The 25,962-nt window shown below is 43.9% G+C and overlaps 1 protein-coding gene across 4 annotated transcripts in view; it reads left to right on the forward strand.

The window, feature by feature from the left end:
* The first annotated feature begins 603 nt into the window (after positions 1–603).
* The window catches only part of RCAN2 (regulator of calcineurin 2), a 254,053-nt gene continuing 228,694 nt past the window's right edge, over positions 604–25,962 (forward strand). Inside the window, exon 1 of one of the 4 annotated variants that reach the window (XM_059701507.1) lies at positions 604–870. The gene's annotated coding sequence lies outside the window, so the exon portion shown is untranslated. Of the gene's footprint in view, positions 871–1,060; positions 1,337–1,508; positions 1,633–25,962 lie in introns of those variants that run through there. The other 3 variants (XM_059701505.1, XM_059701506.1, XM_059701508.1) reach the window with 3 other exon arrangements.

Consider the following 25,962-nt stretch of genomic DNA (forward strand, 5'->3'; position numbering starts at 1 on the left):
ACAGAAAGGCATAAAAAGAAAAGAAGGCCTTGTTTATGTAGCAATTAGAAAGATGATAGAAAACAAAACTGACTTAAATCTGTTATTCATTTCCTCACTCAGGTTTGTCTGCACCCCCACCTTCTCTCTTCAATCTCCCCCACGTTCTCTATTATGGTCTTGGACATTTTCCTGCCAGGAGACTCAGCCCTGCCCATATGGTGCCCCCCATGAGCCCCAGGCTTCCTCCTGGGTCTGAATTGCTTTATTTTGTAAAGCAGAGACTTCTGCTGGGGTTAAGTATGTGGAGCAACAGATCTACCCTAGATTCTGTTTCACATGCAACGGTTTACTGTATGACACCAGCTTCCCATTCCTCGGGTCACGGGCTCTCACACAATGGGAGTCCTTGAAGCCCTCTGTCCCCAGGTCTGGTGGCTGCGACTCCTGGCAAAGCTGTGAAGCCCGCGCAGGGCACCTTCAGCCACGCGGGCGGGGCGGGCGCAGGGGACGCCAGCCAGAGGACGCCAGCACCCACCCCGCTCGAACCCCAGGACCTTCCAGGGGTTTCCCGACGTTTCCTCAGTGAAGGGAAGGCGGGTGTGTGTGTGTGTGTGGGGGGGGGGGGGGCAGTCCGCTCGTAAGAATCTCTGGCCAGTACGCCCTATGCACAGTTTGCTCCTCGGCCAGTTTCTTCTGCCCAGTCACCCTGCGCCTCAGAATCAGCCCCCTCCCCAGTCCCAGTTCCAAGGCCCCCCTCACACCCCCCTGGCTGGGACCCTGGGAAGCCCCTCCTAGCCCAGGCCGGGACTCTGCACAGGCTCCTGCGCTGGATCCCCAGAGGGTCTTCACCCCCGCAGCTCCCTCCCCCCGCCCAGTGGAAAGGAGAAGGTAAGGGGCTGAGTGGGCGCCCCGGAGGTGGATGGGTGGGGGACCCGGCAGGGCTCCGGGTCAGGGTGGGAAGAGATGAGAAGAGGCCAGAAGGGGGCTTTCGGTTTCCTGGGGTCTGATTGGAGGTTGGCCCGATGAGTCGGAGCTGGGGGCGCGCCCATCCCCGCTGGCTCCTGCGAGAACCACCGCTCGGCCCCTCCCCGGAGCCGCTTTGTCCCGGCGCCGGCGGCGGAGGTGGTGGAGACGACCCGGCAGGAGGCAGAGACCCCGGACGGACGGCCCGGACACGGGGAGGCGGGGCGCGCGGAGCACGGCCCCGCACTCAGGCCCGCGGGCACCGCGCCCGCCCCACGCGCTCGCACCGGCGGGCAGGTGAGCAGGCGGCGCCGCCCCCAGTCGCCGGCCCCCCGCCGACCGCCCGAGCCTCCGTGTCTGTCTCCGCCGGCGCGGCGCGGACGCCCATCAGGTCGGTTATGTAACGGCGCCGGCCCACTCGCCCCTGCACCCGGTCCTGCCCGGACTGCGTGGGGCGCCCCAGCCGCGCCCCGGACCGTGGCAGGGGGCGGGCGTGCGCGAGCGGGTGAGGGAGTGGGCCAGGGGAGCGGCGGAGGTGGGGGTGGGGGTCTCCGGATCCCGTTGAAGGCCCCCAAGGCGGCGGTGGGGACAGGTCTCCCCTGACCCCTTGCTACAGGGCGCGGGTCTCCGAGAGCCTCTTCCCATTCCCAGTGGCCCCAGGGTTTGCCTTCTCGGGAGCAGCAGCAGGTGCGTAAATGGCGGGTAAAGAAAGACGCCTGTGGTCCCGGGACTGAGGTGTGGGGGGGTGGTGGTTAGACGAGGTGGACCGGACCCAGAGCGCAAAGGATAAACGCGGGGGGCTCCTCTCCCAGCGCTTAAAGGAAAGCACTGGGCAGGACGAAGGTGCTCCGAGGCGCAGCGGGAATTGTCCTCCCTGGGATTAGCTGGCTTGGGTCATCTAAAAATAACTCCAAGTTGGAAAAGTGAAATAGAAGGGAGCACAGTGTGCCGAGTTCGCCCGCCCTGCCCGTGGGATGCTTCGCTCTGGAAGTCACTGGAGGGAACAGGCAAATCTCAGCCACCTGATCCCTCCTCCGCCTCCGGGTCTCACTGGTTTCCAGGGTGTCTCGATTTGACTTTTAGTTAATGATTTATTCTCCAAGGCACTGCAGTCTTTTTCTTATCCCAAAATAAAACGATAGAGCAGAGTGCATGCTTTAAATCTCTTCTGTGTCCTACAGTAGGATGGACGTGTGCAATGGATACTTCAAAAGCCAAAGCTTTTTAAAGGATTGTTTTAGTAAAAAACCAAAAGTTTCTGGGCTCCCTTTAACATACAGCCCCGCAAATGGAGAAGAAAGGATGCCAGAGCATTCCAGCCCGCCCTTCCTTCCCCCTCCCTTCAGCCAGAATCCCACTTCACCTGTCACACGGAGGGCAACTTTAGGGAAAATAGGACATTTACAATAATGTAACTCAACTTTCACACGTATTACATCAACTTCAAAACACAGGACGAATGCATTGCAGGCACAGGGCAACCCTTGCCAACTGGCCCCCTCCATTCTGGGGACACAAGGGAGTTGGAACAACCTAGAAGCTGGGAAGGATCACGAAGCCGGTCAACACTGACTGTGGAACAAGGCAGGGGAGTGGACATTTGGCTGCTTTTCAGTCTACACATAGATTTTCTTTAGCCTTATAGCTATTAAGTATGATCCGTCATTGAGCTGAATGAGGCTGAAATGCGAGTTGCACTTTGCTTTCAAATCCACTGCAAATCAGATCTGCATTAATTGGCCACCTAGTGCCCAAGCCCAGTTCATTGAATTTTGTGAGGGGAAAAAGTGTTCTCAACCAAAGCTACAGAATCCCAAGAGCTTTCAAAATGCCTGTGTGTACAGAGCCTGAAGAACTCAACCGAATCCTGGAGGGCGTGGCTGTCTCCAGGGATGAACATTTAGTAGGCCTAAGTGGAAACCCGAGAGCTTTGTTGTTAGCAAGTGGGTATCACACCCTTAAAAACCACTGGAATAAGCATTTGCAGCTGGTCAGATACAGTGCAGAAACTAGGTCTGTTGAGACCAACTTTGAGAGCCTCTGTGGTCTCATTTCCCATACTGTCTGTACCATCCACTCAGCTAATCAACAGCTGTTTGTCAAACATCCACTGTGTGCTATGTAGGCCCTGTGCCAGAGACTGAATGAAGGAGGCCCATGCCTTTCAGAAATCAGTCTCGCAAAAAAGGATAAGAAAGTAAGTGATAATGATCAGCATGGTGAGTGTTTAGTGGAAACAGGAACAGGTTCAGTGGGAGCTCAGGAAAAGAAGGCTGGAGAGAATCTGGAAGAGCCTTCAGAGTTCACAGGTGGACTGGATCCCAGTAGGCACTAGGAGTTCTCAACGGAAGTGAGTTGGCTATCCACATTGAAGGAAAGGTCATGTTCAAAAAATGTGTAGGTGTTCTGAAATGGGGATGTGGCAGGGGAGTGTGGCAGGGGAGGAGGGATTTTAGTTCACTTGGGTCGTGAATATAGCCTATTCAGGAGAAACCACACGTTTTTATGGGAGAAATGATTTGATCTGACTTGTGTCTTGCAAAAGTAACTTTGGAGGTGGTGAGGAGGTGGGATTACAAAGAGGAATGAGCTCAGATTTCAGACCACTAGAGTGGTCCAGACCACCTCCCCCAAAGGAAATGAATTGTGCCTGAACCAGGGAGAATAGGGAAAAAGAAGAGATCTACAGAGAGCCACTTCATAGGGACACTCAATGGCACTAGGTCATCAAGTGGATGGTGGTGTGGAAGGATTAGATGTCTAGATACTGTCAGGCTTTTAACTGAGTTAGAAAGTAAATAGAACAAGTAGGTTTGAGAAATGAGGAATTTCAACTGAAAGCTTTCCCTCTAAGATCAGGAACAAGACAAATATAGTCACTCTTACTACTTTATGCAACATAGGACTGGAAGTACTGGTTAGAACATTTAGGCAAGAAAAAAAAAATTTAAAAGGCATCCAAGTTAGAAAGGAAGAAGTAAAACTGTCTCTATTTGCAGATAACTCAATGTTGTAAATGTTATATATGGAAATCCCTAAAGACCACACACACAAACACAGAATTCAGTAAAGTTGCAGGATACAAACCAATATATAAAACTCAGTTGCATTTCTATACACTAATAATGAGCTATCAGAAAGCAGAATTAAGAAAACAATCTCATTTAAAATTGCATCAAAAAGAATGAAATACCTAGGAATACATTTAACCAAGAAGTTTCAGTACACTGAAAACTGTAAGACTTTGATAAAAGAAATTGAAGAATCCATAAATAAATGGAATATTCCATGCTAATGGTTTAGAACAATTAATATTGTTAAAATGTTCATATCACCCAAAGCGATCTACAGATTCAATGCAATTCCTATCTGAATTCCAATGGCATTTTTCACAGAAATAGAACAAACAATCCTAAAATTTGTATGAAATCCCAAAAGACCTTGAATAGCAAAAACAATCTTAAGAAGGAACAACAAAGCTGGAAGCATTACACTTCCTGATTTTAAGCTACATTATGAAGCTATAGTAATCGAAACAATATGGTATTGGCATAAAAACAGATACATAGATCGATGTGACAGAATAGAGAGCCCAGAAATAAACCCATGCATCTATGGTCAATTGACTTATGACACAGAAACCAAGAATATAAAATGAAGAAAGGCTGGTTTCTTCAATAAATTATGCTGGGAAAACTGGACAGCCATATGCGGGGGGTGGGGGGTGGGGGGATGGGAGGGTGGGAGGGGTTGGGGGTGGGGAGGGGGGCGAAGGAAGCTGAGCCACTGTTTTACAACAAACACAGAAATCAACTCAAAGTGGATTGAAGGCTTAAACATAAGACCTGAAATCATAAAACTGCTAAAAGAAAATATAGGAGGTAAGCTCCTTGACAATTGGTCTTGGCAGTGATTTTTTTTTTTAATCAGCAAAGGGGAAAAAAGCAAAATAAACAAGTAAGATGATACATCAAATTAAAAAGCTTTTGCACAGCAAAGGGAACCATCAATAAAACAAAAAGGCAACCCAGGAAGTGGGAGGAAATGTATGCAAATCATATATTTGATAAAAGGTTAATATCCAAAATATGTAAAGAATTCATACAACTCAATAGCAAAAACCAAACAATCTGATTTAAAAAAATGGGCAGAGGAATTGAATAGATATTTTTCCAAAGAAGACATACAGATGGCCAACAGATACATGAAAGGTACTCAGCATCACTAATTATCAAGTAAATGAAAATAAAAACCATAATGAGATAGCAACTCACACCTGTTAGAATGGCTATTATCAAAACAAAAGAAAACAAAACAAAAACAAGATTACATGTTGGTGAGGTTGTGGAGAAACAGGAATCCTGTGCACTGTTGGTGGGCATGCAGCCACTGAGGAAAACAGTATGGAGATTCCTCAACAATTTAAAATGTAGAACTACCATATGATCCTGCAACCCCACATCTGGGTATTTATCTGAAGGAAAGAAAATCACTGTCTCTATAAGGTATGCCTTTATGTTCATTGCAGCATTTTTTACAATAGCCAAGATATGGAAACAACCTAAGTGGCCGTCCATGGATGAATGGATAATGAAGATGTGGCATATATAAAAAAAGAAGGAAATTCTGCCATTTGTGATAACATGGATGGACCTTGAGGGCATTATGCTAAGTGAAATAGGTCAGAGAAAGACAAATATATCTGTAATCTAAAAAAAAACCTGAACTCACAGGTACAGAGACCAGATTGGTGGTTGTCAGAGGCAGGGGGAAGGGGTGGGCAAAATAGATGAAGATGTTCAAAAGCTACAAACTTTCAGTTGTAAGATAAGTTCTGGGGGTTTAATGTTTAATATGGTAACTATAGTTAACAATACTGTATTTTGTCACTGAAAGTTGCTAAGAGAGATCTTAAAAGTTCTCATCAGGAGAAAAACATTTGTAATTATGTGAGGTGATGGATATTTACTGTGGCTATATATATATATATATACACACACACAGACACAGTAAAGGCTCAGTGCACAAAATTTGTGCACTGGTAGGGTCCCTAGTGGCTGTCTCCACCAGCCGGGGCCTCCCTCCCTTCCCCTGGCTGGCCCCGCCCCCTGGTCAAACTCCTGGACAACCTCCCAGTCGAAGGGACAATTTGCATATTATGCTTTTATTATATAGGCTATGGCAAACCCATTATGTTGTATACCTAAAACTAATACAATGCTATATGTTAACTGAATCTCTATAAGACTGGGTGTGGGAGCCGAAACCGGTTTGGCTCAGTGGATAGAGCGTCGGCCTGCGGACTGAAAGGTCCCAGGTTCGATTCCGGTCAAGGGCATGTACCTTGGTTGCGGGCACATACCCAGTGGGGAGTGTGCAGGAGGCAGCTGGTCGATGTTTCTCTCTCATCGATGTTTCTAGCTCTCTATCTCTCTCCTTTCCTCTCTGTAAAAACTCAATAAAATATATTTAAAAAAAAAAAAAAAAAGACTGGGTGTGGGAAAGAAAGTATACAAGCAAGAGTAAGTTTGAGAAAGATGGGGAATTTTGACTTTGAAGATCAAATGAAAATGATCAGTAGGCACTTTCATTTTTCAAAGGCACTTTTATTTTTAATTTCTTCACTCCTGGTGCTAACCTTCTATTCATCTTACCTTCACTTCTGAGACTGTTTAGGGCTGCCTTTGGAGAAGAGGAAGGAAATTTGATAGCAAGAAGTTTTTTCCACCTTCTTCCCCAAAAGTGAAAGGATTAACTCTCATTATCTGAACTAATTATTTTAGTCAAAGTAAAAATAATTTAAATTATGATAGTAACTAGAGGCCCGGTGCACATTGGTGCACTGGAGGGGTGGGGTCCCTCATCCTGGCGCCGGCTCCCTCTTGCAATCCGGGACCCCTCTAGGGATGTCCGACTGCCAGTTTATCTAAGCTGGCAGTCGGACATCCCCAGAGGGGTCCTTAGTGCTGCTGTGGGGGTGGGAGAGACTCCTGCCACCACCACTGTACTCACCAGCCTTGAGCCTGGCTTCCTACAGGGGGAGCGCACTGACCACCAGGGGGCAGTTTCTGCATTGAGCATCTGCCCCCTGGTGGTCAGTGTGTGTCATAGCTACCAGTTGTTCCGCCATTTGGTCCATTAGCCTTTTATTATATAGGATAGCTAACATTTATTCAGTGTATACTCTATGTGAGCACAAAGGAGTTAGAGTTCTACCTAGATTAACACATAGGATTCTCACGATGACTTTATGAGGCAGACTGCCCTCTGACATCCCCCAAGGGGTCCTGGATTGTGAGAGGGTGCAGACCAGACTGAGGGACCCCACTGGTGCACGAATCTGTGCACTGGGCCTCTAGTATACTTGATAAGAAACCCAAGGGAAAGCGAGAGTACCATATCTAGGCTGCACAATTAGGAAGAGGTGCACCGGGGTTCAAGCTCAGGCAGTCTGACCAGCACTCTGAATCACTAGTCAGAACTAACAACACTGAAATGATTCCTGTTTAGCCTGGAGTTTTATTTATTTATTTATTTATTTATTTATTTATTTATTTATTTATTTATTTTTTACCCTGTGTTTGAATATTTGTGGCTGATGCTATAAAAGAGAACAGACTGAGTTAGGAGTCCTGGCTCTCATCTGGGCTCACACCTAATTTGTTGTGTGACCTCTGCAAAGTCACAGCCCCTCCCAGGCTTTCTTTATTTTAAATCTGTATGTTACTTGGAAAAGAGGCCGACCAGATGATTTCTTGCTGTTTCTGTGTTCTTTTTTTGTGTGTGTGTAATATATTTTATTGATTTCTTACAGAGAGGAAGAGAGAGGGATAGAGAGTTAGAAACATCGATGGGAGAAAAACATCAATCAGCTGCCTCCTGCACACTCCTTACTGGATATATGCCCGCAACCAAGGTGCATGCCCTTGACCGGAATCAAACCTGGGACCCTTAAGTCCATAGGCCAATGCTCTATCCACTGAGCCAAACCAGTTAGGGCCTGTCTCTGTATTCTTAAATTCTCACATCTTATCTTGAATTTTACCATTGATTTGGGTTAAAATCACACCCGCCTTGTCTTTTTTAGAACAGGAATACTTCCAAGAGGATTGACTCAAATGGTGGCCTGTCCTTAGCAGCTGATGTCAACTAGTCCCTGGTGCATGTGCTGCTGAGGGTGCCGATGTTGGGGAAGCCTGCAATTCAGAGAGTGGAAACCAGGATGGGCACTAATGTGGAGGACCCATAGTTAGGAGTCAGTTTCTTCGTTTTAGATGTGTCACTTAAATTCTATGAGACTTAGTTTTCTCATCTCTAGATAATTGTAGTGATAACTATATGTGTTGTAAGGTCGTAAGGAGTGAAACAGATAACATAAAACAGGCACAGTACACGTCTGCCTCATCGAAGGTGCCTAGTAAATGGGGGTCCTCACCCTTCACCCCCAGGGAAACAGACACGCCAAAAATAGCTCAAACCTCCTACATTTCAGAATGCCCACAGAAAAATACTGTTTGTAGTCAGGGTGAAAAGGGATTTATTTTCTTAATCTGATTTCCCCATACTCAGCTCACTTCAAAAAACAGAGATGAGACTCAGGGTTCTTAAGCTTTGGAATGTATGCAGCAGAAGGCATTGTAATGGTGGCTGTTGAACAAAAGAATTGTGTAGTAGGAATTTGGGAGCTATATCCTAGTTTTTATTATTGTGGCTTTAGTTCTTTGTGGGAATAACAGCTTTATTGTTTCAAGTGATTGAGATATGCCTACTACAAAATATTCTAAGTTCTTTGAGGGCATGGGCTGTGCCTTAATACTGCTCTTACAAGGTTGGGAATAAAGTATAAAAAGCATGGACTTGGCATGGAAAGGCCTGGATTCCCTTCCTGGCATGTCACTTCCCAGCTATGTAACCTTGAGCTTCCCAGTGATGTGACAGCCACAGGAGCTGGCATTTGTTGAATGCTGCCCCTGTTCAAGACACTGTGCTCAGCACACTGTATACGTTATCTCATTTAATCCCGACAACATGGGGGTATTATTGTCACTATTCACAGATGAGCATGCCCTGAGGATCAGGTCTCTGAGTTGAAAATTTCTTATCTGTACAATTAGGAAAAGAATACTTGATCTCTCCACCTTACAGAGTCACTGGGCTGAAATGTTAGAGTCTGCGAATGTGCACTCATATTCACAAAATGGAACGGTCTGCACAGATGTTAAGGATGATTGTCACAGTAGGGACCTCCCAAGAGGTCAGTTATAGTTGGGCCTGGTATAGCACCAGGTCTGCGTGGGGAGGGAGGTCCACTGTATTTAAAAGACTTTTGTAGAATGCATTAACAGACTGTATTTCCTTGCCTTATTCTTTGGTAGCTTGTCTAATGATACCTGTTCATTTCAAGGGTAACTTACCTGTCAGTACCAGGACTCCACTAGGCTGGGCCAGGAGGAGACTGACCAGGCAATGGACCTGGGTCTTGCTGGTGAAAGGGGGAGGAGGGCATGGTTTACAGGAAAGAGGTAACTGCCAGAGAGGTTACCTCAGTATAAACAGAGAATGCTGAAAGTCAAAACCAAGTTCGAGGAAGGCATAGGCATGATGTAGAATGCAAGAAGTCATCTCTAGGATGAACATCAAGTATGAGCAACATGTAGGGTGTAGAGTCCGCTCAAGGAGGCTAGTGTCTGCTGAAGACAAGCGACCCTCTGCCCTGATTTTTGGAATAGCTTCTTGTATGTGTGCGCTTTGTATAAAATCTTTGGAAAACACAGAATAGTATAAAAAGAGAAAATTAAAATCACACGTATTACTACGAGCAAATTATAATTATTAATATTTTGTTGTATTTCCTTTCAGTCTTTTCATATGCATATTTTTGTAGAATTGGGATCATTCTTTGTTTAGAATTTTGCATTCAGTGCACTTCACCAAACATTTTAAATAACTTTCATGTAAGGTAGCAGTCTTTGTGAACATTGTTTTCAGTAGCCGCCCGCATGGCATTCCCATGTGGGATTTTACCAAATTCATTTATCTCCTCCCCTAGTGTTGGACATCTAGATGGTTCCCAAGTCTCCAAAACACCATAAATAATACTTCGATGAACATGTTTGATCATAATTCTTTTCTAAATTTTAGGCTATTTTCTTAGGATAGATTGTTAGAAGTGGAATTATTGGCTCAAACAGGCTTTCTACATATCTTGACATTTTTAATTGTCTTTCCAGGAGATTGCAGTAATTAACATTCCTACTAGCAATGCATGAGAATACGGTTCTCACCTCCACCCTGCTAGTAAGCACTCTTTTTGGTGAAGATAAGGGGTGGCTGCTGTTAGTGCTTTCCAGAAATGACGCCCCTGTGGAAATGTTCCTGCTTACCTGTTGCTTCAAGGAGGCTGAGGTTTCACTGTGGGAGCTGAAGATGGATGGGGTAGATGTAACGTGTGAATGAGTGTTTGTAAGAGAGTTGTCTTCACTGGATTAGCTTTTCTTCTAGTAGTTCTGTTATCGTCTGGCGTATGGATGCCACGGGCTGTGTGGGGTGACAGCTGTCATTGCAGCCTGTTGAACTACTAAAACTGACTGAAATGAGGCACAATAAAGCAACCTCTGCTTACATGAGAACTGGTTCAGTTTGCCATTCAAATCCCGAAAAATATTAACAGCAAATACGTGTACTTATTTGTATTAGCTCTATTGTTGCTTTTAATTGGCTTTGACTGGTTCCCCGTCCACTGATGGCAAGGCCTCTTTGGCAAGCATTAGGTAACTATCTCATTATGTCTTTTTCACCTTCCACAAAGTGAGATACAATGCAGAGGAAAGCATTTTGAATAAATAACTAACATAATCAATTGGAATCTCTTTAAAAATCATGTGAATGGTCATTATTCTAGAATTTTAATTTGACGACTAATCAAATTAGTCTTTCCAAAAGAGTCTGTGCATTCATTATTAGGCTACTATCAACTAAGTTGGTTATATTGACTAACTTATTGAAGTAAAAAAACAGCCAATTTGAATTATTTCCCCACCACAAAATTATCTGAAAGACAGGCTAAATTAATATAATTTGTTTTTTATTTCTACTTCTGTAGCTGTTGAAGATAAAAGCCTAGTAATGGAGTGTGGCCAGCTTAGATCAGTCTATTTGATCTTATACTTCTCTTTTGAGGCTTAATAATTAGGCCAGAAAAAAATATTTATTTGATCATCATGACAGGTATCATATGACTTTCTATATAGAGTATATTAAATTCAGATCAACTAATGGTAGTTCAAACAAAATTGTATTTGCTCAAGTGCAAAGTCTCAACCTGGAAAAGTGAAAGCAAAGTACTAATTCATGAATATGTTACCTTTTTTCCTGCTGTGGTCATTAATGATATGCCTTTGATCTTTTATGATGTACAAGCAACCTTTTATGAAAAGGTTAAGTTTTGGTCAGGGAACATATTCAGCAACTGGCATCATAAATGTGTTTATTTGGCATCCTTAATTTTCTGAATGTTCTGTCTCTTGGTGATTTTTGTTCCACACACAGCTGTTGTTTGCATTAAACTTCAAAGTTTGACAAGGTGACATTTAGGTGAAAGCTCTGATTTGAAATATAAGCAGAGTAGATTTCCAAAGTGTAGCTTCTAACCCCAGCTCATGGCTACTCCATGGGGATTCTTGGCTCACACCTGGACCTTGGTTTGGTTATGGCCTCCTGTGATATCACGGATGGGGAGAGGGGATCTCCTTTCTCATTCTGGTTTTCAGCCACACTGGGAGGTGTGGTGTCATTCTGGAAGGTCGAGAAGGTTTTCACAGCCCCCATACCTGTGCAGATCTATTTGGAAGGGTTGTCTCCAGGGGGAAGTGAGATTAAATATAAACCTGAACTTCTCCCCTCGGTTACCCAAAATCCAAATTAATTTTGTATTCAAGTATGCAACCACTTCCTTGAGGCTGTGTGAAAACTGCTCAGACCATTACCTGGAAACTGAAACATTATGAAATTTGGGATGGCTTTAGATAGGCTCAGTTGTGTGAAGTGAAATCATGAATGGGACATAGGACAGGCCACAGTGGCCCTGTGAGAAAACCCAGATGAACAGGTTGCACAATGCTCCTTCATACTTCTTTTTTATTCACCTAGACCAGCAGTTCTCAACCTGTGGGTCGCGACCCCTTTGGCGGTCGAATGACCCTTTTACAGGGGTTGCCTAAGACCATCCTGCATATCAGATATTTATATTACGATTCATAACAGTAGCAACATTACAGTTATGAAGTAGCAACAAAAATAATTTTATGGTTGGGTCACAACATGAGGAACTTTATTTAAAGGGCCAGAAGGTTGAGAACCACTGTTCTAGACAGTTCCTGGAGGCCACAGAGCAAGTGCTGTAGCAAATGACCTTATATTATTCATGGAATGGCTTTCAGGGTCTCCAACTAGGGAAATCTCCAAAGATAGTACGTCCTCATGAGGCTTCTACTTTTATTCTTTAAAATTGCTTTTAAAATGTCACATTTAAGCATAACTAAATATATATAACAAAGGCTTTTGTCTTGGGTTAGAAAGGTCAAACTTAATACCATGCTTTCAACTTTCTCACCTTTAATTGAACCTCTTACTCTCTTTTCTTTTTAAAAAAAATATTTTTATTGATTTCAGAGAGGAAGGGAGAGGGAGAGAGAGAGATAGAATCATCAATGATGAGAGAGAATCATTAAACTGCGGCCTCCTGCACGCCCTACACTGGGGATTGAGCCAGAAACCAGGGCATGTGCCCTGACCAGGAATCGAATGGTTCATAGGTCAACGCTAAACCACTGAGCCAAGCAGGCTGGGCTGAACCTCTTCCTCTTAGCTCAACCGTTTCCATAACTTCATAACTGTACCTAGCTATTGTCTTACAATTCAAGCCACCATGCGATACTATGAGAAGGTTATTTTATATGAACAAAATTAGAAGTACCGTAATGGATATGAGTGAAAACTAATCCTAGGTATTTTGATGACAGTATAAATTTCATGAGTATCTTATAGGAAAGAAACTTCAGAGACTAATGCAGGTCAGAGACTTTTACCTAACTGGTATGTGGGGCTGTTTCCAGTATACCTGGCAGTTGGACTTGGTGGATTTCCCAACTGATTACCATAGCACCCTTTCTGCTCCCCCACCCCCACCTCATCAACCATTTGCTCTCTGAATTATTTTGTGTGATTTCAGATTTTGGCATAAGCCTCTGAGTGTGAATGGAGACTTTCCTTTTAGAATCTGTTCCTATTCATCTTCTCAGACACCCTCATCTCAGTGATCATAAGGCTTTGAAAAGCTAAAGTAATACTTCCTTCCAAAAGAAAGGAAAAAATGGAAAGATCTCGATATTTTTCTACTCCAAAAAAAGGAGTGATGTTCAGGTGGTAAAATATAAACACCAACCTAAAAGATCATTTTTTAAATTTTAAAATATTATTTAAAAATATTTTGAAATGACTATTAAGGTCATTTAGATTTAAAAACATCTAGTAGAGATGATTAGTTTGTGTGAGATCATGAGGGAGATAATAGTTTTCTTTTTATTCAGTTATAACCTTTTTTTTTTTTTTGATCAGGCCAGTTCTTTTAATGATTTTCCAAAGTATCAATAAAATTATGTCTTTTCTTGCTTTGGAGTTTCTATGAATGAAATATTTATATGCATCCTTTATAGTATCCTAATCATTGCTTAAACAAACCATTCCTATGCCACTTTTATCATCCTAGGATTGCTAACAGTTTATTTTTAAGACCATATGCTAATGTCACAATGAAGTCATTCTTCTTACACTGTAGAGTTTCTGTCAGTGATGTCTGTTGTTGATCATATCAGTGTAAATGCTGCCAAATATACACCTTTCTTTCCCTAATTGCAAATTAACTTTTTTATGGCTACTTTTTAGAGAACCCCGGGAGACCAATAGCAATAATTGGAACATGGCTATGAGAGACCAGATATTATTTCTTCAGCTTCCTATTCTAATAAATAATTAACCACCAAGTTGCTTATAAATAAATTAAAAGCTTTATAATAAACAACAAATTAAGGAGCAGTTGCCTACAATTTACAGATATAGAATGTTATAGAAGTGCTAGACATAATAATAATCAGAATGATAATTTTTTTAATGATAACTAATTTAAAGCACATTGCAATTGTGTAAAATCATAATTGGACATTCTCCTATCTCTGCTTCTTGAAATTCAAGTTTCCTTCAGGTTCTATCTTTTCAGGATTTCCTCAATCCTTGAGCCCTCAAAAAAGCCATTGGTCTTTTTTTCAACCTATATGTATAGCACATACATAGTCTAACATTTATCTCATTCACTCATATATTCATTCATTCATTCATTCATTCATTCATTTATTATCCCCACTATGCACCAGGTGTTCTGCTAGCCACTGGGGTACAAAAAAAAATCAACAGACAAACAGAGTCCCTGTCTTTAGTGGAATTGGAGTTCAGTAGACTTCAGCTTCTTGTTTACCTACATCTGCTCTGCATGGTAAATGCCCTGTGTGTGAAGACCACTCATTCATCCTGTGAACCCTTGCTATACATCACAATGGCTTGCAGGTGGTGTGCACTCTGTCCGTTGTCAAATGAACTGATTATTATATTCATTCTAAATAATTGAGAAGCACAAGGTTGAAGATTTCAACACTTTCAAACGTCTTAAAGCCTTTGTTCTCATACAGTTGCTAACTAGAAAAATAATTCCACAAGGTAAGTTTGTCTAGTTTCATTTACATGTCCAAAGTCCTCTCAGAATATGATGTAGTGCCACATCTTTATTTTATATTCCATGGCACAAATATGATGGGTAGCAGTGTCTGAACTTCCCTCAGGCAGGTGTATTAAAGGCTTCTGTCTCAAACTCAAATTATTTTGAAACTAGTGGCCCAGTGCATGAATTTTTGCACATTGAAAGGAAATTAATTAGAAGAAATATTTTAATATTGCTATTTGCCGTTTCTCTATAATAGAGGTGTCAACCAAATTCACAATTGACAATGACAAATCAAAACACATGTGTGCGATTGGCCCCAGCAAGAGCTTTATATGTATCGCGCATGCATGAGTCAAATTAGCCTTTTATAGATATAGAATAAATTTGCTTAATTAGACCTGCTTTCTGATTTAGCTAAACTTTTTCCAGCCCAGTGAAGCACCCCAACCTCTCTTTCAGGTAATTGTCAGCAACACAGCACTAAATATCAACACAAAGCAGATTATTATTGTAGATCATGCAGTGAGAACAAAGGGTAAAATATTTAACTACAGCAGTATTTGACTATATTCTGCACAGTGAGAAAACCTGAACTCATTTTCAAGTTCCACCATTTCTTACTTCTTTTCAGTCAGGTCAAGTTTCTAGGCTTTCTAAATCTCCATTTTCCAGCTAATGAAAAGAAAATAGGATTCCACCAAGTCTCCTATCTACCTACTCCAGGACTTCTGTGAGGATCAATTAAGATGAGGCACAGAAAATGCTTCACAGACATTTGGTTATAGTGTAAAATGTTTCCATCTGGCAATTAAGCAAGTCATGTTCCTAGGCCCGTGGTCAGCAAACTGCGGCTCACGAGCCACATGCACCTCTTTGGTCCCTAGAGTGTGGCTTTTCCTAAGCCTTAGGGGTACCCTAATTAAGTTAATAACAATGTACCTACCTATATAGTTTAAGTTTAAAAAATTTGCCTCTCAAAAGAAATTTCAATCATTGTACTGTTGATATTTGGCTCTGTTGACTAATGAATTTGCCGACCACTGTCCTAGGCTGAAGAAACTCCAAGGAGGCTAGTTTCTAGGGAGAGGAAGCCAGATATTGCTACTTGACGTCATTACCCGGATGGACACTTAGCATATTAGCCTTTTATATATATAGAAGCTTCTGTTTGGTAAGCAAGTGCATCCTTCCCTCTTTTGGGGAGCTTGGATGTAAACCAACTGATCCAGAATAATAGTGGCTGTTTGTTTTGCACCAATTAAATATCAGGGCCAAGAACTTTCCCCACTGCATCACACATAGTCTTCTCAACATCTCTGAGGTAGGTTCTATTTTTATCCCTATTTTATTTAGATGAGGATATGGAGGCTCAGGGAAGTTGAGTAACTGGCTTAGGGTCTTACAGGGAATAATTGTTGGAACCAGGACTTACTAATGGTCTCTTTGCCTCCATAGCCCACCACTCCTTATCCCAGTGGGATCTGTGGAGGCATTCATGGGGAGGGGCATGGGACTTCTACGTGATAATGCTTAAGTTTTGTGGGTTTTTTATTTCAGTGATAATCTAAAATAATGTTAGTATATTCTGGATCATCCAGATGACCACCTTATAATGAATAACATTGCCACGTGATTTTGGTGTCTGAATGTGTGTGTTTTATTGACAATCAAGTTGGTGCCAGTATAACGTTAGTTACTGTGGACTTATGGGAATGAACTGGAGGACTTACTGGTACTTAGCCTTAAGTGAAGGCCACCTGATGGTGTGGAGCACCGGTCCAGTGATGCGTAACTTTTCTGTGAATGCAGAAATGTGGGAGGAGGGTCCTAGTACAAGGTGAATGGCAGGAACCTTCTGAAGTCCAACACCTGCGTTGCAGTTTTCAGCATCATAGTCATAATGAGGCTCGAGGGTTACTTTTCATAAAACATCATCACCTGAATAGTAAGACAATTTGAATTGGATTGGCTTTTAAATTTCATTTGTATTGAGTTAGTACTTGATGGTTTTAGAAAGGCGTTGAAACTGTAAGAACTTAGTTTTATGTTTGTATATATTTAGGTATTACAATAAAAAATTTAAGTCAAAATTGGGAGGGAGGCAGTATTTTTTTTCTTTAAAAAAATAAGTGGTCTGTTCCAAACATTAAATAGATTCTCACTAATAAAAAAAAAAGTGGCCTGTACATTTTTCAAATTTGCACACACTAAATTCCTCTGCACTAAGTGAAAACTTGCCTCTCAAAAAATGCTTCTTCATGACCGGCCGGCATGCTCAGTGGTTGAGTGTTGACCTCTGAACCAGGAGGTCATGGTTCGATTCCCGGTAAGGGCACATGCCCGGGGTTGCAGGCTCAATCCCCAGGTGGGGCGTACAGGAGGCAGCTGATCAACGATTCTCTCTCATCACTGATATTTCTCTCTCTCTCTCTCTCTCTCTCTCTCTCTCTCTCTCTCTCTCTCTCTTTCTCTCTTTCTCTCTCCCTCCCTCCCTCTCCCTTTGTCTCTGAAATCAATAAAAATATATTTTAAAAAATGCTCCCCGACCCACCAGGCGTCTGGTCTGTCCAAGTCTTCCTCAGGATTAGGCACTGACATTTCCTTTCAACCTGCAAATGATATCTGGGGAGGGTAAGGTCTGACCTTGGGTGAAACTCTCCCTGCCTGTGGTTCTCCTCTGATGGGCCCGTCAATCAAGGTGCCTCTGGATTCTCTGTCACTCTGGCCTGATTCTGATAACTGACAGTTGTGTGTGCGCATCACCCCGGTTCATCATCATGTTCTCATCACGTCCGTAAAGGTTTGTCAGTGTGGGCCAGGAAGTGGCACCAGCCCCATCTAATCAGAGAAGATAATGACATTGTATTGGGATTTGAAAGGCTTCTGGTTTGAAAGGTCTCTGAGTCTGTCCAAAATCAGTGCATCAGTTACTCTTGGGGAAGGAAAAGGAAACCCTTGTTAAGTTCAGACAATCAGAGGAGGTGCTATATGGCAGTGTATTTACCCTTAGCTCTTAGTATTGCTTCTGATGAATTCTTAGGAAGACTGTGGAGCAGTGGAACAGGAACGGACAGCAGGAGATGATTTTATAGCACGTGGGCACAAATATGATGAGTAGCAGTGTCAGAACTGCCCTCGGGCAGGTGTATTAAAGGCTTCTGTCTCAAACTCACATTATTTTTTAAATCCTTCTGTTTGGGAAGAAAGTGCATCCTTCCCTCTTTTGGGGAGTTTGGATATAACGCGACTGATCTGGCATAACAGTGGCTGTTTCTTTAGACTTCTGTAGAAGCAGCTGTGACAGGGCTTCTCCCCTCCACAACTAACAGGCAGAGAGTCCTGAGAAAGAGTTCTCAGTTATGTGCGTAATGCATTCACCTCCAACCTGGTTTTCAGGTGACCAGGTACTAACAGGTGGTTGTCGACCTCCCTTTAAGATGTGTGCCAGGTGCTAGAGATGAAATGTGGGCCCAAACTGTGTTGACTCCATGGTCAAGTGGGGCCTCTCCCTGTTGCAACCTGGGCTGAAGCAGAGGAAAAAGAAATAGAAAAAAACAGCTTGGGAATGAATGATGCCAAGTGCAGGGGGAAATGCTAAGTCAAGAGCAGCCCTGGATTCGCAGGTAGGTTTTGCAGTTACTCAACTCCTAACGAGACACATGCTTGTCAGGGCTTTCTGAGGATTTTCTGAAAATTGCTTTAACATCGGCCTCTATGAAATAAAGGCTTTTCAGATATTACCTGGGCCAAGAGGAAACATTTCCAAAGCTTCTGGGAGAGTCTTATGTGGAAAAACAAGAAAGTCATTTTCATCTGGTATTTGTCAGAAATTGAATAATATCACCTGAACAAAACAAATTCCTGGTAATCCCCAACAGTGTCTAAAGTAACTCCCTGCTTTACAAAAAAAAAATGTATTAAAACAATAAGGCAGATAGGTTTAACTGGAGAAAAATAAGCCTTGACTTCCCCCTGAGGATGTGGGGGGTTTTGGTAGATCAGTTCTTGAAAGGAATTCCACACTCCCCGCTGCCTGTGTTCTTTCCCGGCTACGCCCCCTTTCATCCTGTGCCATGTTTCTTCTGCTCCTGCTTTTTGTAGCCCTTCTTTTGCAGGTCATGGGACCCCGGCCTGGGAAGCACAGTGACTTCATAGTCTTCAGCTTCCCCACCTTTCACACAGTGTGAATGCCTTTGAGCATCTTACTTTCCTGAAACCCACTCCCGCTGCTTCTGTGAGGATTCTCCTCCTTATCCTTCCTCACCCTTCTCCCTTTTCCAGCCTACCATCTCTTCACTGTTTCCGTCAGCTGGGGCTGCCATAGCAGAGGGTTGTAGACTGAATGGCTTAAACAACAAACAACAGAAACGTATTTCTCACAGTTTTGGAGGCAGAGAGATGTTTTCTCTGTGCCTGTGCATGACCTCTTTGTGCCTGTGGAGGGAGAGGGAGGAAGAAGGGAGAAAGAGAAAGAGAGAGAGATTTCTTCCTCTTATAAAGTCACCAGTCCTACCAGATTAATGCTTTACCCTTATGACCTCACTTAACCTTAATTTCCTCCTAAAGGGTCCATCTACAAACGCAGTTACACTAGAGGTTAGGGATTCAATATCGGGGGCACAATTCAGTCCGTAGCATTCTGCCCCTGTCCTGCAACATTCATGTCCTCATATGCAAAATACATTCATTCAATCCCAATAGCCCCAGAGTCTTAACTCATTCCAGCATCAACTCGAAAGTCTCAAGTTCAAGTCTTTATATCATCTAAATCAGATACGGGTGAGGCTTGAGGTCAAATCATTCTGAGGCAAAATTCTTCTCCCGCTGTGATCCTATAAAAGTAGACAAGTTATGTGCTTTCAAAATACAGCCTTGTGACAGGCATAGGATAGACATTCCCATCCCAAAAGGGAGAAACCAAAAGGAAGAAGAAAGAGATGATGTTTTCAAGCAAGTCCAACACCTAGGAAGGCAAAGTCCATGAGATCTTAAGGCTCAAGAATAATCATCTTTGGCCTAATTTTGGGCCCACTGGGGGGTGGGTTTGGTCACCCCCATGGCTCTGTGGGTGACCCTGTCCCTTTGGCTCCATGGGGTGCCACCCTCTTAGCTCTCTAGGAAGGCTTCCCCCATGTGGCTCTGCCAGGGCCCAGCCCTCTGAAACCAAGGAGGAAGTAGTCTTTCCCTTGGGCCATGATGAGGGTGGCAACCCTGCTGATTTCTGAATCACCTTCAGGGTCATTCTTGTCTTTGTGGAAGGGTAAAGCATGCTTATTTAATAGCCTCTGAGGAGATGGAAGCTTGCTTTCTAGCTGTCCTCTTTTCTTTCTGAGCTCTCACCAGAATCACCTTTGACAGCCACATTCCTACCAACAGCCTTTTCACGGCAATCTCAGGTTTTTCTGGCATGCACCTCCAAACTCTTCCAGCCTCGCCCATTACCCAATTCCAAAGCCACGTTCATATTTTTGTGTATTTGATACAGCAGCACCCTACCTCTTGAAACAGAATTTGTAGTATATGTCTTCTTGGGCTGCCATACAAAATACCATCATCTGTGTGGCTTAAGTTTCTCATAGTTCTGGCGGCTGAGAAGTCCAAGATCAAGGTGCCAGACAATTTGGTCCCTGGTGAGGGTTGCCTTGCTGGCTTTCAGACAGCTGCCTTCTTGCTGTGTCCTCACATGACCTCTTCTTTGTGCAGGGGGAGGTGAGGGTGGTGAGGGAGGGAGGGAGGGAGGGAGAGATCTCTCTTTCTCTTCTCTTCTGAAAATTGCTTTAACATCCGGCCTCCATGAAATAAAGGGTTTTCACATATTACCTGGGCCAAGAGGAAACATTTCCAAAGCTTCTGGGAGAGTCTTATGAGGAAAATCAAAAAAGTCATTTTCATCTGGTATTTGTCAGAAATTGAATAATATCACCTGAACAAAACAAATTCCTGGTAATCCTCAAGAGTGTCTAAAAGACTCCCTGCTTTACAAAAAAGAAAAAAGGGTATTACCGCAATAAGGCAGATAGGTTTAACTAGAGAAAAAGAAGCCTTGGCTTCCCCCTGAGGAGGTGGGGGTTTTGGCATATCAGTTCTTGAAAGGAATTCCACACCCGCCGCCTGTGTTCTTTCCGGGCTACTCCCCCGGCTACTCCCCCTTTCATCCTGTGCCATTTTTCTTCCACTCCTCCTTTTTGTAGCTTTTCTTTTTCAGGTCATGGGACCCCGGCCTGGGAAACACAGTGATTTCATAGTCTTGAGCTTCCCCACCTTTCACACTGTGTGGATGCCTTAAACCCACCCCCTATGCTACTGTGAGGATTCTTCTTATCCATCCTCACTCACCCCTTCTCACTTTTCAGATCATCTCTTCAGCTGGGGCTGCCATAGCAAAGTGCCATAGACGGAGTGACTTCATTTATCCTAGTTACCTTCTAAAGGGCCCATCTCCAAGTATAGTCAAAGTGGGGCATAGGGCTTCAACATCTGAATTTTGGGGAACACAGATCAGTCCATAGCTCTTCTTGCAGAACCCTCTTAATAGCTGCTCAGATGGCCTTCCCACCATAGCACCCTCTCACTCTTAGCTGAGCTGCTTGGGAATTTCATGAAAATGAATTTCTGATGATAGCACGTTGCTGCTTCAACAACCTCCTTACCCCTGGCTTGGGCCAATCAGCTAGAAGCAGATTTTATGTCTCTGAAAGGTACATAGCAATATGGTCTCACCCTACCTCTCTCCTAGGAGTCAGTCCGGACTACTGTAGTTTTCTAATTGTCCCCCCAGCCCTTCCTCATTCATGCATTTGCTCAAGATTTTCCCTCAGTCTGGAATGTTCTTCATGCCCTCCTGGCACTTTCTCTGAATGTCCTCAGTCTCCTTACCATCTGTTCTCTACCACTGAGTGATTTCTTGATGCCCACCTCCAGCTGGACCCCTTCCTCCTTTGGATCCCGGGAGCACAACCCATTCATCTCTTCTGGTGCTCATCTCATGGCTCCCTCCACCCAGGCCTGTGTATCCTTGTGCAATAGTGATGCCTCCCCTCTACCACCTGCTCAGACGTGAGTCTTTCTGTCCACCTTAAATCATCTCAAAGGCATCACAGGAGTGTGCACACAGTAGATTCTCAGTACATCATTTTAAAGGAAGAATATACAAGAGTATGGTAATACTAAAAAGTAACAGTATTATCTCTGTTTTGTACATTCATGCTTATTCTTTTCATGAAGAATTATGTAAAGAATGCCCTTAAAGAATGAAATTAGAGGAAAAGAAGTGGCTTAATCCCCATGGATATTTTAAATAAATTATAAATTCAGACCTAAATGCTACCCAGGAGTTTCATTACATGCTAAAAAAAATATTTCAGTGATTGATCTGACAATTATCTGGTTAAAAAAGTTCCAAGTTTTCTATGAAACATGTGGTTTCATCTGTGAAAATACTACTGAGGCCATCAACTGGCTGAGCATAGACTGTATTCGCTCTGCCACTGAGGTATTCTGTGTTGTATTGTTATTAGTATTTGGTCCCTGGCAGTGATATGGAAGAGTTCAGCCCATTGAATTATGAGATTTTATTGGTAGTTTATAAATTCTAGTTTATCATTAAAAATAATAAAGAGAAGGAAAAACTAGCTCAGTTAAAAATAGGCAGCCTGTTAAACAATTCAGTTCACTAGACATTTATTGAATGCCTATTGTATGCTGAATATTGAGATAGGTGTGTGTGTGTGTGTGTGTGTGTGTGTGTGTGTGTGTATGTAATGTAATCTTTGCTATTGAGAAGATATAGGGCAGGATCATAATTGATCATCATAGAGTACTTTACAGTGTACTAGGGAAAAAGGAGAGGAAAGCCTGGGTATGCTTTAGGATTTTTGCAAATTAATGGGAGGACACATGAATATATGTGTCAACATAGCTATGGAAACAGACAAGCATATATGCATGTAGCTAATTAAACTGTCCTAAAATGTGTCTCCTAAGAGTTCAGGACTGTGTGGACTGAAGGGTCCCAGGTTCGATTCCAGTCAAGGGCACATTCCCAGGTTGTGGGCTCGATCCCCAGTGTGGGGCATGCAGGAGGCAGCTGATCAATGATTCTTTCTCATCATTGTTGTTTCTCTCTTTCTCTCCCTCTCCTTTCCTGTCTGAAATATATATATATATATATATATATATATATATATATATATATATATATATATATATACTAGAGGCCTGATGCATGAAATTCATGCAAGGGTAGGCCCTCGTAGCCACCCTGGCTGCTGCCTTGGCCCTCGCAGCCCCAGCTTCAAAGAGAAGGTCGCCTGGAAGGTCCTCCCGATGGTTGTTCAGCTGTTCGGCCGTTTGGGCGATTTGCATATTACGCTTTTATTATATATATATATGTATATATATACACTAATAAAAGAGAAACATGGTAATTGGTGTATGACCGCTACCCTTTTCATTGGCTAATCAGTGAGATATGCAAATTAACTGTCAGCCAAGATGGCGGCCAGCAGCCAGGCAGCTTGAAACTAACATGAGGCTTGCTTGCCTCAGTGACGGAGGATCATTGGAGGAAACCAATGTTCCCCGCCTGTGGCTGCAGGCCTCTGAGCCTGCAGTTTCAAACATTGTAACAAATACCACCGGACTTCAGCCAGCAGATTCGCAACATTGTAAGCAAAGGCCAGAAACCTACTTTCAGGAGCGGAGGCCTAAGAGCTGGAACCAAGCCTCAAGCTAAAGCTGGCCCAGAATAAAAAAAAAAAAAAAAAGGAAAAAAGGAGCATTTGGGAGTTCAGTCACCCCCAGCCTGAAAACAGCCCTCAGTCCCTCACCCAGACTGGCCAGGCACCCCAGTGGGGACCCCCACCCTGAAGGGTGTGTGACCAGCTGCAAACAGCCATCATCCCCTCACCCAGGCTGGCCAGGCACCCCAGTGGGGACCCCCACCCTGATCCAGGACACCCTTCAGGGCAAACAAGCTGGCACCCACCAGTGCACCAGGCCTCTACCCTATATAGTAAAAGGGTAATATGCCTCCCAGCACCGGGATCAGCAGAGCCGAGAGGCCTCCCGGCACCGGGATCAGCATGACAGGGGGCAGCGCCCAAACACCCTGATTGGCCCTGCTCTGTGTGTGACAGGGTGCAGCACCCCAACCCGCCCCCCCCCCCACCCAGGCCCTGCTCTGTGTGTGACGGGGTAGAGCCATAACCTCCCCATCGGCCCTGCCCTGAGTGTGAGAGTGGCGGCGCCCCAACCCCCTGATTGGCCCTGCTCTGTGTGTGACAGGGTGCGGCACCCCAACCCCCCTCGCCCCTCCACGGGCCCTGCTCTGTGTGTGATGGGGTAGAGCCATAACCTCCCCATCAGCCCTGCCCTGAGTGTGACAGTGGCGGCACCCCAATCCCCTGATTGGCCCTGCTCTGCGGGTGATAGAGGGCAGCGCCCCAACCCACTGATCTGCCCTGCTCTGTGTTTGACAGGGGACGGTGCCCCAACTCCCTTATCGGACCTACTCTGTGAGCGACAGGGGGGAGCTCTTCAACCCCCTGATGGGCCCTGCTCTGTGCGTGACAGGAGGGAGCTCCCCAACCCCCTGATGGGCCCTGCTCTGTGCATGACAGGGTACGGAGCCCCAACCCCCCTGATGGGCCCTGCTCTGTGCGTGACAGGGGATCGCGCCACAACCTCCCCATCGACCCTGCCTTGAGTGTGACAGGGGGTGGTGCCCCAACCCCCAATCGGCCCTGCTCTGAGCCCAACCAGGGGCTGCACCTAGGGATTGGGCCTGCCCTCTGCCACCTGGGAGCAGGCCTAAGCCAGCAGGTTGTTATCTCCTGAGGGGTCCTAGACTGCTAGAGGGCACAGGCCGGGCTGAGGGACCCCCCCTTCCCCCCGAGTGCACAAATTTTTGTGCACCGGGCCTCTAGTGTATATATATATATATATATATATATATATATATATATATATATATATGTATATATATATATATATATATATATATATATATGTTCAGGGCTGTGGCCTAGGGAAATCACATTGTCATTTATGGCATGATCTTCTGGAAAACTAGAGATTGGGAGCTTAAGCTTGGCCCTCTTAGGCAGCCCTGAGGCTAGTCCTATGAAGGCTTGTCTTCTCTCTGGGCTTCCAGAAGCCACCCTAAGAGCTCTGCTCTGGGTGCAGATCCCCATACCTCATTGTATAGAAGAGGCCCAATGTTCCTATAGCCTTTTTCTCAAATTGATTGGCTTCACTCATTTGGAAGAAACCCCTGGATTTCTTTTTTTCCAGGAGACTTATGAGTTTGGAGTGGGCTAGGACCAAGGTTGAGTTTCGAGTTCCCCATTCGTTCAAGAAATTCTAGTGATTCTCTACTAAGTGTCAGATCCCAGATCCTATGCTGAGTTCTGGAAGTGCAGTGTGAAGAACATAGACACACCCCAGCATTTGCAGAGTTCATTGGGAAGAGGCAATTAAATAATTATAATACTGCAAGATAAAGGCTATGGTGGGGAAATAGAGCATGATGGGGAATTTATCTTGGAGTTAAAATTTTTCAGTAATCTATTTGCTGCCTGGCTGAGCACAGGGGAATGAAGTGTGGAGGATCACAGACAGATATGTCAAGGTAAACTAACACAGGCGCTACAAAGGGACTATAAATGGACTTTGTAGTCATAGTTGAGAATCTAAAATATAGCTTATATGTTACAGAAAGTTACTATTTTTTAAAAAAATATTTTTATTTATTTCTAAGAGGAAGGGAGATGGAGAGAGATAGAAACATCAATGATAAGAGAAAATCATTGATCGGCTGTCTCCTGCATGCCCACTCCTGGGAATCGAGTCTGCAAATCGAACCTGGGACCCTTTAGTCCGCAGGCTGATGTTGTATCCACTGAGCGCCAAACCAGCTAGGGCCTGAAAGTTACTATTAAAAGGAAGTCCCATGCATCCATCGTTAGAATTTATATATGTGTGCTTTTATGTAAGGAAGCAACCTGTTTCCTCTTAAATGTAGGTTTCTATTGAAGTGTTTGCGATTTGGACTGTATTTTCTCAGGGAAACATCATAAATTATGACCAGGTCCTCAGGCTAGGCCAAAAGGCTATTCTATCTATGCACGATGTTTTTGAGATAAAGTACTGGATTTCTGGTTTGAGATATTTATAAACTGTTTATATTGCTGTGGGAAAATGTTCAGAATTACAGGTTAGAATACAAGCCAGCACACTTTTCCCTC

Source organism: Myotis daubentonii, chromosome 6 (assembly GCF_963259705.1).
Source record: "Myotis daubentonii chromosome 6, mMyoDau2.1, whole genome shotgun sequence".
Classification (NCBI taxonomy): Eukaryota; Metazoa; Chordata; class Mammalia; order Chiroptera; family Vespertilionidae; genus Myotis; species Myotis daubentonii.